We start from the raw sequence: 19,523 nt of genomic DNA, 5'->3' as shown, positions 1-19,523 counted from the left end.
TTGCCCTGCTATTAATTTAAATTTGCATAACCTAATCAAAACTCAACCTGCCTTGCCCTTCAACAAAAAGCTATATTCTCTCCCATTACTAAATGGCTACATTCTTCTCAGTATTTTTTAAAAGATGAATTATGTTGATATCCCATGACTTTTCCTTTAGAATGTGTCCCTGGAAATTAAAATGGACTTTTCTGTGCCCAAGACTGAAATGAAAAATAGTCCAAAAGGGCTAGTGGAAATGAACACAAAACTTTGCTGATGCTATCAGCATTATAATTTTTGTTAAGTTTTTTTCCAATAAAATGGAACTGAACTCAACTGTCCCCAAATAACTGTCTGATACTTCCTCTACACCATCATTTTGTGTCTACAGATAAACGATAGAGTAATACAGCTTAAGATTTCCTGTAAATCATGGGAATATGTTTTTCTGAGGCTTTCCTAGCTACTTGTCTTACAGAGATGTTTCTCCCATCATCATTTTGGTGTTTCAACAAATACTTGCTGAGCACAGAGAATGTGCCAAGCGCTGTGCTAGGTGCTCAACACACAACATCGATTATTAAAGCATCCCTGACAAATGGATGAGTAGGCATCTGCTTAATATTTAATACGCTGAACTGGGTGAAAAGAGATGATTGGATGATCAGAAATGATGTGATTTTGGATTGTACTTTCTTTTGGATATGATTTTTCCTAGTCACCATTTACAAACCCACATTCAGGAAGGAAACAAGCTGCCTGTCCTGCCCTTGAGCTGCCTGCTAATAAAGAGAACTTCTATTTCTCTTCCTCACCTTACTAGTTGTTCTCAGCCATAGTAGGGCACTCAGGCACAGGAAGGTCCCGTGCCTAGCAGCAGAACCAACTTCACCCTTACTTGCTGGCCTGTGATCTGGGAACTCACGGTACGGCATGGGAAACACTGAGGGCTGGGAATGTCTATCATCGTCCCGATCAAAAGTTAAATTTTAAGTGCTCTCCATGGGCATAATGTAAGAAATTACTTAAATTTCTTTTTCAAGTGTTGTTCATCAGTTTAGAATCTTTCCTCATTTTGCCCATTTCTCTTTGATTATCCTGTATTAGGCAGCTCTGTGTAGCCAAATAATTTGTGGCCTATCTTCTTCCAAAGTAAAATAGTGACATTTTCAAAGATTTCTAAGTGCATTCTTCAGGCAATTTTTAAAAGGATATGGGTAAGGTAGAACGTGTTTCTCTTTGCCTTGTGTGTCTTTCAAATAGTATTTGCGACTAGGTAAACTAGTTGGACTGTCGCATCGGCTATCACAGATACGGAGTCACAAATGCATAGAGAGAATGATAAATAGGTGCATACGGAGAAGTCTGACAGTCGAGTGGAATTGCTTTCAAGTAATTTGACACATTAGTACTTTCAGACATTCACCTGCCAGTAATCCTCATTAGAAATAAGAGTGGAATATTGGGGTCACTAGCTCAAAGTCCATTTTTCTGATGTCTGAACAATAACCAGAAGTCAGAGCTCAAGGGAATAGGAACGAAACTGTCCTAGGCTTTAGAACTGTTTCTCTAAATGAGCTCTTTCTCTCTTTCCTCTGTTCCTCCTTTCTCCTCCCCGCCGTTCTCTCCTTTCTTTTTCCTCCCTCCCCCTCTCGTTCCTTTCTTTTTAGTGCTATGAATTCATTAGATGGCATAGTGTAAATCAATAGTAAACGCTACCCGCCTACTCTGTACTCAGTTACGCAACATCACATAACCGGTACACAGAGACAAAAAGGGAAAAAGCACACACAGCCTTTACATTCAAAAGCTCTTGCATAATTTTACTTTTCCACAGCCAAAAAGAAAAAAAAAAGGAAATAACAGATGGGGAAACTTACAGTTTTTTTTTTCCCTTTTCTCAGACTGTTGAGGAGGGAGTTAGTTAACATCCGTGGCCATTTCTAGTTGCCCTAGGCTGCAGCAAAACATCCCATAATTGTCAGTGACTTTAAAACAGGATTTTGTGACCCTCCATGATGTGGCGAATTTTCAAGTAATATAAGACTGAAGTTATTCTGAGGTGTTTAATGCTGACTTGGTTTTTACTTGTTTTGTGAAAAATCAACAACATTTAAAGTATGAAATGAATTTTAAAATAGAGAATAAGGAAGACGGCTGTGTGTGTGTGTGTGTGTGTGTGTGTGTGTGTGTGTTTTCATTTGAAATGTATCCTGATGTAATATTTATGTAAAAAGCCAGTTATATAAACCCTGTCTTTCTCTCGCCTTTTACTTTGGGGGTGTAAAAAGCTCTAATTTTTTTTTTTCTTTTTCTCGTGACAAACTCCAAAGTCTTAATGATACAGAAAACATCTAGATGCTATAGCACAGACACTTAATTCAAACTCCCTGTAGAATTCATCCCCTAGACAACAGTTCCACTTAGGAGCCTGTAGTTTCTGGAATTTTCATTTAGAACTTTCTGTCACACTCTTCCCTGGCACAGGGAATTCATTGCACCACCTTTAAGTCTCTTTGTCCATTTGTAGCTGATCACCCTTTCCCACACCCCCACTTTTTCACCAGAATAGCCCCCCTCCCAGCCTAAGTGGGAACACCATGAGATTTGTCTGAGGTCTATCAGTCTTCTGTCCCTGTTTATAATATTTTATTTCATTTAACAGACTGATGTCCTGCGGGAATCAGATATGCACCTGATGAGGGACGTTGGAGGACTTTTGGTTTTGTTTTATGCTTCCTTTGTAGTTTCTGGCTATTGAATGGTCATAAAATGGGCGCACAGGACTAGGCACTGTTGGGTATCTGCTAGAGAAAGTAAGATCAGGTGTGTGAGGGGTAGTGCTGGTGGTAGTTCCGGTCATATTCTTTCGTAACGCAATCCGAGACGGGGAGGCAAGGAGATGAATCTCCTTGTACTGGAGGTCAGGAACATTCCTTCAGGTCATACTCTTTTCCTGGATAGAAAAGCCAGATGAAATTGGTTCATTTGGTTTTACTGAAGGTAAGAGCTGAGTGTTCTTCACTTTTTTAAAAAAAGATTTTGGCTATGTCCTAGTTTGTTTACCTTTCACTTACGCGTTAGCTATTAAATTAAGGATTCCCTTTGTATGGAAAAATCTGGTGCATAAAGACAAAAATCAAAGCCAGAAGAGTTCTATCTGGTTTTTAAGGTCTCATTGCCTCAATGTGTGTCTCTCTCTCAACAACCGAGTGATTAAGAGTATTGGGATTATCATGTCTCTGTATCTGTGATGACATGGGGACATCTTTAGTTGTCTTAATGAATAATAAGTAAGCTAGTATATACTTTTTAAGTATTTTATCAGTATGCTTCTTGGTTTTTTTCTTAAGAGGATCTATAGCTCAGGTAGATTTGTTTGTGGGAAAAATAAGGAAAGTTGATCAGAATACTCTGGTCTTTCACCAGGAAATCATATTCCTATGTATACATTTTCTGAGTGTCCCTCTCCATGTGTTATGGCTGAGTTTGGATTCCAGGATGCAATTCTGTATGTATATACCTGCATCATGTAAAATACCATACTTTATAATACAACTTGAATACAATTGATGATTATTCATCTGTAACCAAGCACTTATTTTTGGGGGGCAGTTCCATATACAGGGAGTCATTTTGTGCATCCTGATTTTCAAATGGGTTGCCTGGATTTAAAAGAAAACTTAGAACACTTTAGATAGAGCATTTTCTTGGTTGTCAAAAAGAGTTGGAGGCATGCGTTATAAAACAAATAGAGGAAAATGTCTTCAAGTAAAATATCTTTGAACTTTTTTTCTGCCCGTTTCTCAGAATAGCTTCTGTTTTCATCTCGATGGGTTTTTACACTCTCTGAACCATACTTAGGGCAGAATTGACCTTTCAGCGTCCGATGGCTGCCAGCTGATTCTGGTCAGCCCTCATTTTCAGTTGTAACCAGGACCCCGGAAACATATAGGCTACTTCTAGTTTTTCTTTGGTAATGTGGGATCCAGGCTTTGAAGGGCCGGCAGGCCTAAACTTTCCGTTCCCAGGGCATCCAAGAAGCCAGGGAGAGTTTTAAACAGTTTCTAATTTTTCAGAAGTCCTTCATACCTCTTTCAGCCTAGCTTCTCCTCACTGTTGGAAGTAGTAACAGGTATTTTTAAATGTTGCGACATGAATCTAAGCCACTGACTTACCTTACCGAGCAGAATTACTCCAGTTGTGCCTAGCATATAGTAGCCCCTTCATAAATATTTTACCACGTTTTCGTGAGCTTGTGAGGAACCTTCCATGGTTGTTCCTTCACAGTGCTTATGCAGGTGAGCAGTAAGCCTTGAGAGGAAAAAAGGGGTAAGATGAAATCAGATGCAGTGCTCTTCAGGTCCCAGCAATGGACAGATCACCCCATTTTATAAGAAAGCCCTTATTATCCTGTCTCTGTCTTTATAAAAGTAACAAATCACAGAAGGCAATTTTATGTTTCCTAGAGGTCTTTTTCAGTGGTCAGTGCTGCAAAGAACAGTGGATCATTTTAAAAAACATAATTTTTGGCAAGCTGCTTTGGTGGTCCTCATTACGTTTCATATGCAAATGTGTTAGGAACTTCAGATTCTGGGTCTCAAACATACTCCTTTTGCCCTTTGCCACAGGATCCTTTGAATCTTGGCTTTTCTCATTTTCCCTGACTGTTGTGTTTTAGACTCCTTTTATCTATGTAAGTGTTAAGATGATGACTATAGACAAATTTATATAAAGTTCTTCCTTTACATGGAGTTTCATTACTTTTAGTTACAATAATTCCGGATCTTTCTAAATCAGTTTTGACTTCAGTTAGTTATGCTGGTTATTTACAAGGCTTCATTCTGGTGGTGATATTAGGGGTGGGAGGTGATCTCCGGTAAACCATCTATGGCTTCTAAATTATAAAAGCAGTGAAAAGACAAACACGTGGAATTATTGATAGACTGCTGCTCGTTAGGCAAGCAGTTTTTAAAATGCAGATTATATAATATTGGGGGATTTTGTTGCTCCACAGTAGAAGCTTTTTAAATGTTAATTTGGGGTTTGTTTTGTTGCTCTGTGACTTAGCATAAAAGGTTTTGGTTTTAAAAGGTTTCAGTTCAGTCATTCATTTGTCTTACAGGACTTGGAATATAATACTATACATTTATTTATACTCATGAAGGAGAATAAGGCCAGTAACTCACAACTCATGAAACCAGGGGTAAATAATCCATAACTTGTTCTCCCACCATTGCCACAATATTTATATCCAGAACACAAGTAACAAACAACCAAAAACAAGAAGAAACCAGTTTGTTTTTATTTATAAAATGTTTAATCAAAAGTACAGTAAAGTTCAAATGGAGCTGCAAATCCTGGTGGTTCACAATGGTTTGATTTATTTTTTCAAACAGACCATGGATAATTAACCATAAAACATAACTTTCCCAATACAAGTTACAGTGAATTGCAAAAGTGGGCAGCAAGTCATTCACAACTGGTTGCAACTGGTTCGAGCCCTTAAAGCTGAACATGCAAACAGCTGTCCATGCCGCTTTCCCAGTGCACACTTGTATGTTCCCTCCTAAAAGGAAGTCTCCTTTACTCTCTGTAGGGTATCACTGAGTCAGCGTCCCAAGGTGTGAAGTGAATGGGTTATTTTCCATGATCACTGTGTTGTCACGCATTTATTAAATGCCCAACATTTATGATATTCTTTTCATTTCAGAATGTATCGCCATCACTAACTGGATATTCCTCACAACTTTGCTGTCCGGTGAGTAACTTTCATTATCCCTAAATGGCAGTCTGCAATATTAAGGTGCCAAGAAGTGAAGTGTGTTTCTACCAGATGCTGAAAGAATTCAACCTAAAGGCTGTGGTGTGTCCACCACCTCAAGTACTAAATTGGAATAGGATGTGTTTTGACGTTGGTGAAGGGTACAGATTTTATATCGGGTTTGTTCATTTGAAATACCATCATTTAGAATGATTAGAAACATGATCCCAAGGACCTGTGATCACAGATTTCAACAAACATTTCACAATGATTTTGCCACATGGAGGTGGAAGTATTCAAAGGACTTGTTTGGCAGGACTCTCCAGAGATACAGATTTCCAAAGGAGATGCCTGAATGGACAGAGAGGGTGATGTGGTGAAGTTGGAAACTGATGTTCCCCATGTGGAACATTGGATGCTTTGGCATTAAACAAGCAAACACAGAATTTTCCAGACACATTTTGTGATGCTTTGAACTACTTATTATTCTGTGATATGCTAAAAATTTGAAATGCATTTGCTTCATTTGATTCAATCTTAAAATCAGACATGATTGCTCTTGTGTACAAATGGAAGGGAAAATGTCCTGTAGGAGCATGAATATAGATAGCCACCTCTTTTACAAGCTAAGAGGACCAAGACAAGAGCTGCAAGTGAGCCTAGCTTTGAAAGCTTTGAGGTCTGTGTGTCTTTTAGTGGAAAATGGTGAAGTTTCAAAAAGTTTGGTATTGTGGCCTTCTAGAATTCTTGAGATTTCAGTGGCTGGGAGGAGAGTGCAGGTCAGGACTAAGGGTCTGTTTGCAGAGCATCATCAAGTCAGAAAGAGCCTAAAAGAGCTGCGTTTGCTAGAGGTTGGCCGGCCTGGAAATGTCCTGGCAAGTGTACTGGAGAGGGAGGGGGACTGAGGGGGGGACCTGCCTGGCATCTGGTGATATTCTGCCTGGCTCCAGCAAGGCCTATTTAGTCATGAGCATCTTTTCATCCAAACCTTTAAAAGTTACACTCTTGACTTCACTTTATATGAATGTGCATAAAATGAGGAAAATAATCTCTTGGGGTAATAAAGATAGCTTTCTAACAGGGACTTTCCATATCCATTGCACATAATCCATAGTTGTCACTGAATTTTTGTTTCTAATTCTGTCACATATCTACCTCTGTCCCTCTGAACATATCCATCTCACCAGTGAAGGCCTCGAGCCTTTAGGATTGTAACCACTCCCACCACCCCACTCCCACTCCCACTCCCATGCTTTATTTGTTATGCTAGAAACTCCCGTCAGTGTGAGCGTCAAGACTCAGGGACAGGCTTACTTGGTAGCTTTAATTTGTTGCTCCCATTGCTTTCATCGCAAAAGGATCTTATCACAAAATGGTCTGAATTTCACACTCTTTCTGGCTTGCAGAGAAGCCGGTTCCTCCCCTATTTCTGTCCGACACACAGAAAGCTCTTTATGTTTCTATGATCAGATAAAAATCTGTATTGACGTTTCTTTTCCTGTGGGTGTATTTCACTTCTAGGTATGAAGATTTAAAGTATCTGGGCAAAGCTGTGTGTTTGTAGTTTCTCTGTTTTAGTGAAAAGCTCCTCAGGAAAGGAGAGCACATCTTATCCGTTAATGAATAAAAATTTATTTTCATTTTAAAATGATACATGCTCATTAAAAATAATTTGGAAAAACACATAGGAGTAAAATGAAGAAAAATACAAGTAATTATTTCTATAATTTAAATACAATCATTAATAACCATTTGATGTATTTCTTTACTCTCATTTTTCCCTGAGGATATATTTTTTTAAAACATGTTGTAAACATACTTTGTACATAATTTTGTGTCCTGCTTTCAAAATTTAACCTAAGAATTTTACATGTAATTACGTGGTTCTTATAAACGTTATTTTACGTAAATATATATAATTCCTGAAGAGGAATAGCTTATTTAATCTAAATGGGCAACAAGAGCATTTTTGGGAGTTTTTGTTTTGTTTTAACAGTTTCACTTTTTATGTCCCCACAATGTCTTGCATATAAAAAGTAAATGAATCAATCAATAATGACTAAAGGAGTGAAAGTTCAAATTAGTATATATTTTTGAATTTTTATTATGAAATCTTTCAAATACATGAACATAGATACGCTACTCCAGTGAACTCCCATGGACCCATCCCCAGGTTTGTTCAATGTTGAACTCCTGGCCCGCCATTTCCCATGCTACTACCATATTATTTTGATGCAAACCCCAGACATCACAGCATTTAGTCCATCAAGATTTCAAACACAGAAGGACTCTTTCACATGTTAATGGTATAAACATTTAGATAAATAGTTCTAATCATTGTATACAGGAGGATTTTTCTTCTAAGTGTACTGCCATTATATTTCCTAAAATGTAACAATTGATCATAAAGTCTTGTCAGAGTGTTTCATAATATTCTTAGGTATATCTGTTATCCAAAGGGCAATTTGGTTGACCAGAGAGACATTTGACAGATTTGGCTAGGCTTCTCAGGGACTTTTTTTTTTTTTGGCACTATTTTTACTTGTGTCAGAATGATAATATACTGCTAGTTTTATCATTATGGGATATACACTGTGTTATATACAATTCTGTATCTGAGGTAAAAGGAAAACGTAGTGCTCTGACTACTTTAGAAGCCCAGTGTGGCTGCCACTAACCCATAGTGGATAAATATGGCCAACCTACTTAAACCAAACGTAACACTGGACTTAAAAGCATCGTTTTTAAAAGATTTATTGGCAGAAAGGAAAGGTTTCTTCCTAAAGGGGCACTTAGGAAGTCTGAAAAGGGAGGAATTATATATTAATAGTCTGAATAATTAAAAAAAGAAAAGCACTGTTTGGGGAAGTGAGGGTCAAAAGAGACAGTATATTGTCGAACAAAGGGCACTCCCTACGTGCTTGTAAGTATTGCTCTAGTTTACTCTAAGAATATTTAAAGGACCTAGTTTTCTGTGGCTAGACTAGATCCTTTGCACGCAGAGCTCCACAGATGAAGAGGGCTCTGTGCAAATTAGGCTCTCCATAAAGAACCTATAGTTAAGGTTTAGTCTTGCCTCACCGTCTTTGAATTGCCGTCAGTGACGGTTCAGTAGTAGTGTGTTGTCCAAAAGGTGTATTCCGCTCATCAGAAATTCAGGATGTGAGTAACTATGTAACATACTGCATCAGTATAAACTGGATTTATGTGTTACTCAGGTCTATTTAATCTTAGGAGCACATTTTCCATTGGCCTCGAAAGTGAGTAGCTAGAATATTGATGTGCCTAACCCTTGGGGAAGAAAAAAAAAGTGCTTCTCCACTATACTAAATCTCTACAAAAATATGAGGGCTTACAGTATGGACACATATAAAGTATTTTCAGCCAAAGTTGGTAGAGGAAAGCACATGGAGGGGAAAAAGAAAAGAAAAGAAAAGAAATAACATAAGCAATAAACTATTCCAAGCAAACAGAAAGCATCTGTAAAATTTGCCAGACTTGATGGTGTAAACAATACAAACTTTCTTTCTTTCCATTTCATTTTTTCTCCTCTCAGTCTTCTGATCCTCTCTATTTCTCCTTTACCCTGGCTTGGTGTTACCACCGTTAAAATGTCCTCCCTCAAAAGGTCAGGAAAGGATCTGATGGCTTGGCATTGAGACAGGCATTCCAAGGAAAGATGGTTAGGATCTGGCCACTAACCATTTTTTTTTTATTTTGTATATTTATTTTCTCATTCATTTATAGACAGAAATGTCCAAAGACAAGTTCTATAATTTAAATATATATTTTGTGCCACTATTTTAAAGCTACACACCTCATAACACCCATCTTTTAAAACTGCTAACCTTTTCATCATTATTTTTAAGATTGATATTAACTATACAAAAACTGTAATAAAGACGTAAGTCTTCATCTCTTCCTGCATCCTTTTCTCATATGTGTTAATTATGTAGCTCATGTCCTATAAACCAGAATATAAACTGCCTTTTAAAGATAAGAGTAAGTTTACCCTTGGTTCTTTCTAGCTGATGTATTATACATTATACCCAAGTGAACCATCAATGCGTCATCCTGATAATAGCTATAATAATAATTATTATTATTAATGATAGCGGTTGCTTCTTGGTATATGTGTGTGGGGTTTCCTTATGCTCGGCCTTTGGGTCTGGTGTTTGTTCAATTGTTGTTATTTGTGACTATCTGTATCCTCAAGCTATAAAACAGCATTTCTTGGAATAAAGTAGTATTCCATATCATCTACTTCCTTCTCCCTAGGTAAGTTCAGAATCATCATTGGATGATTCTGCTTATACAGGGCAGGGAATCCTTTGTAAATGCCTATGTCAAGCCAGGATTTTAATTTTAGACCAAAGATACAGATAGTTGCAAAAGAATAAAATGGTTTATTCATATCATCAGATCCATGTTTCATGAAGTTGGCGTATTTTCTGGATAAACTTTATCGGATGTGTAATACGTCATCATATGCAATTAAATCAGGATAGGAATTATGGCATTCTCTTAGTGAGACCACTTGGGTGATCCTGCTTTACCTGGAGCAGTAAGGGAAGATTGAAAACCCTGTTCAAGACAGACATTCAAGATGCTTTTGCAGCCAGCTCAGTCCTTTTACATTGGAAATGCTGAAAAGAAGTCTTAATTTTTTCTTCCTTCGTTAAAGATTTTTCAAAGCCTGTGATATAGACAATATACTCTGGAGATGGTCTTCTCTTTGGGGGACTGCTCCATTTGCAAACCATGCTAAGGTCCACAGAGAGTTGGTTCTGCTTGTTCTATCCTACTCTGAAATATTCTTAACATGCTGTTGATATATACTTTTCGGTCAAAAGTTAATTTGCTTTCTGTTTTTTGATGGCCACTCTGTGAATCAACCTAATGTATTTGTGGTGTGGGGATCTGTAACCTCTGAACACTATTTAAAGACTTTTATAATTAATTATTTAAAGACATTTTAGCCCTTAACTCTCTCTCTGTCCATGAACAAGTTGATTGGTTAATCATGTCTTGTGTATTTTTATTGTGACTGCTGTACACATTGTACATGAAACAGGAAAGAGAAGAGCTGTTTATAAGCGCTAATTATAATGGCAAAATTGTACTTTCAATAACTGTTCTTATTTTCTTTTTGATTATATCAAGACCTGCACTTTAAGAAGTGTGTTTCAGTTTTGCTAGTACATGACAGAGGAGAAAGATAAATCCAGTTCTATAAAGTTATGTCAAGCGTAAGTTGGCACAACTACAAATATCAATAGTTCATTCAAACCCTATCCCTCCACTCCTGGAGGACTTTGATTTCTGGCCATCCTTTGATAAAGATCCAGATCAAGGAAGAGACTCTTGGAGGTCTAATCTTTTAGGAGGAGATGATGGTTCTAGTGGATTCTCAGGAGCCTGAGTTACTTCTGAGATGGCGTATCTAGCTCTTGGTAGAATCAGAACTCAAGTTTTCTATAGATCAAATAAAAAAACCCAGGGGCTGAATCCTTAAGGTTTTCTCCAGGTTATTGTTTGAACAAACTTCTGCTGATGCTTCTTACTATGTGCCAGGTAAATGTGAACTAACCAACTTTCTTTCTCCCTTTCTCTCTTTCTTTCTTGTTCTTTCTTTCTCTTTCTTTTTCTTTCTTTCTTTCTTTCTTTCTTTCTTTCTTTCTTTCTTTCTCTCTCTCTCTCTCTCTCTCTCTCTTTCTTTCTTTCTTTCTTGTTCTTTCTTTCTCTCTCTCTCTCTCTTACCTTCTAAGTCCTTTAATTTTTTTTCTTCATTTAAGCAAGGAGAAATCTCCTTATAGATTGCTAAGGGCCCTGTGCATATCTGCATGTAGCCAAAGATTCTGTCCCTTCTAGGAACTCTGGTTGTCAACTGGTGATCTTGCCTTTGTCTTGTCTTATAGTTCTGCCTGTGGCGCCTGTCACTAGCAGTCAAATAAGGACAATTTTACCATTCTCTCCTGCTGCTCTAATTTTTTTTAGTGCCGGTACATGAATTTGTTATTCTTTATAATTCCCTTTGAAGTTGGAAATCCAAGGGGAATCTAAAACCGACCAGATGTTTCTGCTGCTGGAGAGGGAAGAGAGTAGGATTAAGTTTAACAAAAACTTGGTCTCTCGGAAGAAAAATCATTTCAGCTGGAAATCATCTTTAAATGCACTCATTTGCTACATATCTGTTAGTTAATTTACATTTACTAGTCCTTTGTAGACAATACCGCCTGTCAATTTACTTGGGAAAATTCATAAATTTTGTGAACAAATAGACTCATGCTGCGGTTTGCTCAGGCCTACGTCCCTTTTGAAGTTTTAGTTCTTTCAGTTGCTCTACATATTACCCTCGCGTGCTTTACAGCGCGGGTTGTCTGTTGTGGTGGTTGTTGATGTTGTTGAGGGATCACCATCATGTCACATCAGGCCGGGAGGCCAGTTCTGCAAACTGTTGCGATAGGGTGAGGTCAATGCAGCCTGCGGTTAGGGAGGGAAGGAAAGGAGATTTGCCAGAACGCTTTGCCTTTCTTTATGCAGAACTTCATCCGCTTTAGGGATGCGTAGATCAAAACAAGAATAAGACTGATGAAGACCTTCAGGGTAAAAAAAGGAAAGTTTTGTCGTCCCTCAAGGATTCAGCTGATGTTGCAGACAGCATGAATAAACAGATTGGGAGATGAAAAATGGGAGAGAAAGTGAAGTACACGAGAGCACAAAAGAGAAAAGGGCGTCCGTGAATCGACATTTGTGGGGCCTCTCTCACGGGGTGTCCGGGGCTTCAGACGCCTGCAGGAGAGGGAAGAATGGTTAAAAAATCAAACTGGAGGAGAGTCTTAGAAACCAATCAGAATGTTTTGGTGGTTTGCTTAGCACTTCACAAAAGCGTCGGATTGCAGAGATGCATTTTTATTTGCTGGCTTCCTGCACGGCATCTGTCACGCTGGCTCCTTACGTTGCTGTCAGGATTTCCTCGGTTTCCCTAGGTTTCTGGGAGGACAGAGAGCCCCTGGGGATAACTGCTTGACACCCCTTACCTCGCTCAGTGGACTAACATTTGGAAACATTTTCCACACGTCACGAGGGATGAATACTCACAACTCATAGTTTCTATTGCCCCAGCCTATCTTCATTTTAAATAGAAAGTCTGAGTCCTCAGTAATTATATTAAGCTTCTTAAGCAGCACTTATCAATTGCATATACCATTTTAAGCATTTTTTCAGCCTCTCAAAAGAGAGTAGGGGAAGAGACAGAGAGAAATCACTTAGCAGCTGATTCATTTATTTTAAGCAGCGTTCCCCATTTTAAAATATAAAAAATTCAGGTCCTGGAACATTGGGTGATTTGAATGTTCTGTAAGGATTTGAAAAAAGATTTTTAAAATATCATATGTTCTACATTCAGGGACCCGGATTTTCAATTTAGTTCTAAAAACAAAACAAAACAGGTTGAAATAAGGGAGTTTCAACCTAAACAGTTTCTCCTCTTTCTTTTCATTTGTTATTATTAATTAGTAGTAGTAGTAGTAGTCAGACGGTATGAAAAGCATTCGTTGGTCTGACTGCTGTGACAGAACTTAACCTAATAATCCAAGACTTGGAACTTGGTGTTTCAATAAAGGAAACACTGTTTGAGGTATTTTCCATTCAAACCAGCATCAAAAGTTTTTAATTAACACCATCAGAAATTAATGGGCTACATGCAGGACAGGGTTCCTCCAGACCCAACTACCGGGAACAAGACAGCAAGAGGGACCCATTGTGCATGTTTTTATTTTATAATGTATTTTTATTTGCTTGTGGAAGCAGAGTCCCAGCTGCACATGGTGTGGCAGAGCCACAAGAGTGAAACCTGCTAGGGCTGCTTCACTCCAGCAGTTTCATGTTGCTCACTGATTATTGTCCTGAGTTCTTTGTGATTGTAATTGGTTAGAAAGTTTGAAATTAGCAAGTCCTTGTCAGCCCCTGAAAGCTTTGAAATCATGAGGCTCCATACAGCTATCAAGCCAGCTGAAGCCTAATCGCCTTTTGGGTGAAGAGCCTCAGAGGGGTGAGCGCCCCTCCTCAGGCTTTGCTCCAGTCACAGTTCCCCAGCCTCTGGAGCTCCCTGTGTTGGACGGTGGCTTTGTTTGAAGTCCTTTCCTTTCCATCACTGAAGCCTCTTTCGGGATGAAAGGATGGTAGGCCTGACTAATGGGGGTGGGGGAAGTGAGCGCAAATGGGAGAAAGGGTGAAGTAGAGGATCAAGGGAATCGGGAGGAAGGAAAAGGAGAAGAAAAGGCGTAAAAAAAAAAAAAGGAAGCAGGATATACGATGGAAAGAGCTTTGTAAATATTGACGTTTTGGTTTCTGTGCAACTGGATTTGATGTCTTGGGATGGAACTCACTGGCAGAGTCTAAATGGTCCCTGGGGCTTTTCTTTTTCTTTTTCGGAACTTTTTTAAAGACTTGCCCACTTGTCAGAGGGAAGCTACATATGCTGATATAAGGGACCATAACCTACCTACTACCACCACCCCCTTTTCTAGGGATTAGGAATCCAGTTTTTCCTTTATACATTATAATAGAAGAATGAGGGGTCTATCAATTCTTCTCCTGTAACCACAACATATCTATTGTTTAACCTTAGACTCTGGGCCCCCAGACCAAAAGTCCCCAGAAAACTCCTACACTGCTAGGTGAATTGCAAAATAAATTCACCTTCATCCTTACAGCAACACAGGAACTGCTTGGGCAGGGTTACCTAAAGTGGATCTTGTCAGCAATGATGAAGTGTTTATAGAGGCTTAAAGGTCTGAATAACTTCCTGTAAACCTTCTCATTTATGTTCAAAGCCTTCAAGCTTAATATATTTAGGTGCAGTTTTTAACCTTTACCCATTTCTCCTCTGCTTTAATACAAAACAAAACAAAGCAAAAATGCAAGCCAAATACAACAACATAGATATTATTGCCGTGAATTCAGAATGCCAGGAAGTTTTTCAATAGGCCCGTCGTGACAAAATGATGCAAAAATGTATCACCATTTTTGGAAAAGCTCCTTAGAGCAGTTCAAAGATTTCTTCCCTGAAACACAGGGAGATCGATACATATCAACTTCTAGGGGATAATTGGTGAATGAGTGTCAGGATTTTCACAAGAACTGCAGAGTCCAGTCTTGACATCCTAGCCAGAGAATCAGGTAAGCCGATTAGCAAATCATCATTTTTCTATTTCTTACCTGAGCAGTGTCAAGATTTACTGTCGCAAAGTTTGACTTCTTACAGGAGTCAGAGACACTTTATGTGGAATATAATTAGTAAAAAGATGTCATTCTAACCTTCCCCAGACCATCCTTTAGGGGCTGCTAGATCAGACGGCAATATATTTTTCCCCACTCCCCAGAAGTCTTTGTAGGCTACTCTAGCAGATGTGTCTGACACTTATCTCAGCCCCTCAGCTCACCTCTGATTTCAGCTCCACTTGAAGCAATTCTGTATTAGTCCAGACTCCACCTCAGGAGTGCTTTTCCCAGGACCTTTTCCATGGCTGGGGGAGCTCAATAAATCTACATTAGATAGGGGAGAGAGGGGCTTGGCCGCTTAATGCACTGGAGCAACTCTCAAGCAAAGGAGGAACGGAAGTGGAGAAAAAAATGTTTCAGCCTCTGTTTCTTTCAGATGGATACCTAGGATACCTCTGGAGACACTATGCACAAGTCTCAGAGATGCTGGTTGAATTATGTTCCCGTTGGTACACTGGTGGCCGGCCCCTTTGACACATTTTTATCATTGCCTTGTCCTCTGCTCTGACTCACTCACCATTCCTTCATGCCTGCCTTCTACGATCACCTTCCAAATTACAACCTGTACCCAGATCCTTGTTTCAGACTCTTCTTTGGAAGGAACCCAAAATGAGATGGGTACTCAGATTGTTTGTTTGTTTGTTTGAATTAGTCAGTTCACAGCATCCTCTTCTCTGCTCTGTACTACTTCCAGTGAATCATTGCCCATTCATATCCTGGTTCCCAAAGTCCAATAGAAGCCCAATTACTCACATCAATAGTTGTTAACACTTGAAGAGAGAGACATTGTTTTATTCATCTGTGGTCTCCTGTATCTAGCACTGTCTTGATACATAGTAAGTGCTCAATTAATGTTTGTTGGATGAGTGAATAATGCATAATTTATACCAGTCAGTGACTTGTATTGTAGGTAATAAGAAATACTCATGCGTTTCAATCAAGTGTGAGATATGTTACAATAAATTTGTTATGAATAATAAACTTATGAAGTATAAGTATTTGATTCACTCTTTTAAAAATTAAATTAAAACAAACACAAGATTTTTCCTATAATGAAGTTTTACTCATATACTTGTGTTTTCTAACATGCTTTATAAAGTGGGAGCCAATGGGTAATGTTTTAGTTTGTACTCCAGAAGTTGCCAATAACTCTAGGCAAATCCATGAGAATGTGTTGGAATCTAAATATCATCTTTCTTTGTACATCAAGGTGGAGAAAAAAAAGTTGAGGACTTCAGGGTCATACTGTAGGAATGGTGACAGTATCTGCTACAATTTGAAGTATCTAGTCAAATTCAATAGGCTTTTGAATGACTCTTGTTTGAGGATATTTATAGCTATGATCATGTGAGTCCATTCTGGAGTCAGACATGGTGAAGTCCTCTTGGTGCCTGTTTTCTAGACAGAAATGTAAGATCCACTATATCTATGATCAGCACTGGGGAAGAGTCTACCGTCTGTGAGAGAAGTTAATGAGGCTCCAGAACACAAATAACAATGAGATGGAAAGTTTGAAACTCTCTTCCTGCTTCTCAGTGTCCAATTTTAAAGCTATTTCCAGGGTGTGGTGACCAAGAAGATCACCCTAACACCACAAGCCTCCTCCTTGTTACCCAATGACCCAGTCTGGACTGAAGAAGGCAAAGGATGAAGAATACTCCAGGAAAAGACGTCTCAATTTTCCAAGTAGTGTGTCTTGTCCCCAGGGGAGTACCAAAGAACCTGATGTTGCATGTTAGCTATATTCCTGTGGAAAAAAATATTTTCTTCCCTACTTTCAGAAAAAATTTTAAGCATTTATTCTGGGAAGATAAACTATTGGCAGTTCCTGAATTTGTCCCAAAAAAGAAAACAAGTGTCTGTCTCAGGAAGAAATGATGATTCCTATTTACTTTATTAGCATCTATTGTGACACCTGGAGATGTCTAAAGTTATAAAAACTTAAAAACATATTCTTCAAGCAAAGTCAACTGTCTCATCTGCTGTTTCCTAAAGTGGCCTTATTTAGAATTTATACTATGCCTTCCAGCATAATTTTCTAAATACTCTCATCTTTTCTTTAGTGGTTATTGATCAACTGCCTAGGAAGCCCCTTTACACACCAGTGTTGTTTTCCAGAAAATATCAGCTCAGTTATGAAAGATCCGAAATGAGGCTCAGAGCAGTGATGGTAATTGGTGATACTGTTTGAGTTCTGTAGAGTTTGTGGTTGTATCCAGTGTGTAGTTTGCCAACTTACGTGGGATGGATATGGATCTCCTCAGAGAGGCCTGCCTAGTGACAGCTGGAGCCCAAGGGTTACTCATATATAGCCCAGCAGAGCCTCCTCTAAAGCTCCAAATCTCTCCTAGTTTATCCCAGTGAATAAGACAATATCACCCTTTGCTTTCTTTTTTTAAAGAGTTATTTACTTATTTTAGAAAGAGCACAAGTGGGAGGGGCAAGGGGAGAGGGAGAGAGAAACTCAAGCAGACTCTGTGCTCAGTGTGGAGCCCCACATGGGGCTCAATCTCACAACCCTGAGCCAAAACCAAGATTAGATGCTTAACTGACTGAACCACCCATGTGCCCCTACCCTTTTCTATGTATGCCATGACCTGAAAAAATTTGAGAAGTACTACTAGTGTTATGGATTGAATGTCTGTGTCCTCCCAAAATTCATATGTAGAAGCCCTACTCCCAACCCCCATGTGATGGTATTAGCAGGTGGGACCTTTGGGGGGCAATTAGGTTTAGATGAGGTTATGAGTGTGGCGCCTCCATGCGGGGATTAGTGCCCTTATGAGAAGAGGAGGAAGCACCAGAGCTTCCTCTCTCTGTGCCATGTGAGGAATGGTAAGAAAGTGGCCATTGCAGACTGGAAGGAGGCCCCTCACCAGAACTCAACCATGCCAGCATCTTGATCTTGGGCTTCTCATCCTCCAGAGCTGAGAGAAATAAATTTCTGCTGTTTAAGCTAACAAGTCTATGGGATTTTATTATGGCAGCCTGAGCCAGCTAAGACAACTAATCTAATGGATTTTAGTGGAGTAGACGTATGGAAAGGAGAAAATAGAGAAATAAAGACACGTTTGCTGTTAGAAAGCTACACTTCAGAAAGTAAACATGTATGTAAGGTTTTTCCATAAGCGAATACTGCAAAGTCATAAGTTTATCAGTATATTTATTCATACAGAGTGTCCTGGGATGCTGCATTCGCACTGCTTGTGTGGGAATCTAGTACAAGTCATTAGCAGGCATGTATATATATATGTGACTGGGAATCTATACTCACCATTAACATGAAGCCTGTCATTTGATTTGTTTGCAAGGCCCTTTCCTTTGACTGTCCTATCTGTGAATTGTTTCGTTATAAGATAAAGATAAACATTTAATCAAAATTATTTCCGTTCTTAGCTGCATACTCTTCCAGACTGTCTTCCCTGTTTGTGGCTGTTTCCTCCATAGGGCTACCACTATCTGTCCTTTGTGCCTTTGCTACTCAGAGTACAGTAGTATTAGTAATATCAGTACCACCTAGGAACTTGTTTGAAGTACAGAATCTGAGGCCTCACTCCAGACCTACGGAATGAGAATATGCATTTTAATAAGATCCCAGATGATTTTTTCTATGCAGTGAAATGTGAGAAGCACATACATGGCTAACTAAAAGGCATAGTAGCTTCTCCACTTATGAACTTTCAACTGACAACCTTTTCTCTTATATATGTGAATATATATGCTTATCTATAGTGGCAGGTTTTCTACACTTGTGGTGTGTGTGTGTATATATATACATATACATATATATATATGTATATGTATATATATATAGAGAGAGACAGTAGATGTATACTATATATATAGTATATATAATAACAATAATATATATGTAATATATACTATATAGTACAAAACCTGCCACCATGGATCGCATTTATACTTGTTTGTATATTAGTTTGCTATTGCTGTGATAATGCTGCATAACAAATAACCCCCAAATTTATGTGGCTTATAATTGTAAGCATTTATTTCTCACTTATAGGTCTATGTGGCATCTGGGTACCTCTCTTTCAGGCTGCATTTGGGTTCATATCTTCTCCACATGCTTCTTATTCTGGGACTCAGGATGAAGAGCCCAGATACTTGAGACAAAGTTTTCTTATTGCAAATTCCATGGGCATAAGAAGCCAAGCCAAATCACTACTCATACATTTCCACCAACATTCCATTGGTCAAAGTAAGTGACTTGACCAAACTCAAAGCGAGGGGACAGAGTTATACTCTGCTCCCACATTAACAAACAGTACCGAGAGTTATAGTAAAGTCATGTGGTATGTGTGGATGTATAGTTCTATTATAGAAAGAGTGTGAAGAAGTAGAGAAAATCAGTCTGCCATATATAGTATCAGTTTGGACTCAGAAACAAATAGCTTACACCATAGCGTAAGCAACTTAAGAAGCCTGATGTGCTAGAACACTGCATGTGTGTGTGTGTGTGTGTGTGTGTGTG

At 38.7% G+C, this 19,523-nt stretch overlaps 1 protein-coding gene across 28 annotated transcripts in view; it reads left to right on the top strand.

The window, feature by feature from the left end:
* The window catches only part of ZBTB20 (zinc finger and BTB domain containing 20), a 757,238-nt gene that overhangs the window by 397,678 nt on the left and 340,037 nt on the right, over positions 1-19,523 (top strand). For all 28 annotated transcript variants that reach the window (XR_005832190.1, XR_005832191.1, XR_005832189.1 and 25 more), the window contains one exon: positions 5,696-5,743. The gene's annotated coding sequence lies outside the window, so the exon portion shown is untranslated. The remainder of the gene's footprint in view (positions 1-5,695; positions 5,744-19,523) is intronic.

The sequence above is a fragment of the Ursus maritimus genome, unplaced genomic scaffold, assembly GCF_017311325.1.
Source record: "Ursus maritimus isolate PB19 unplaced genomic scaffold, ASM1731132v1 scaffold_4, whole genome shotgun sequence".
NCBI lineage: Eukaryota > Metazoa > Chordata > Mammalia > Carnivora > Ursidae > Ursus > Ursus maritimus.
The sequence above is the reverse complement of the archived record's forward strand: the minus strand, read 5'-3'. Positions and strand labels throughout refer to the sequence as shown.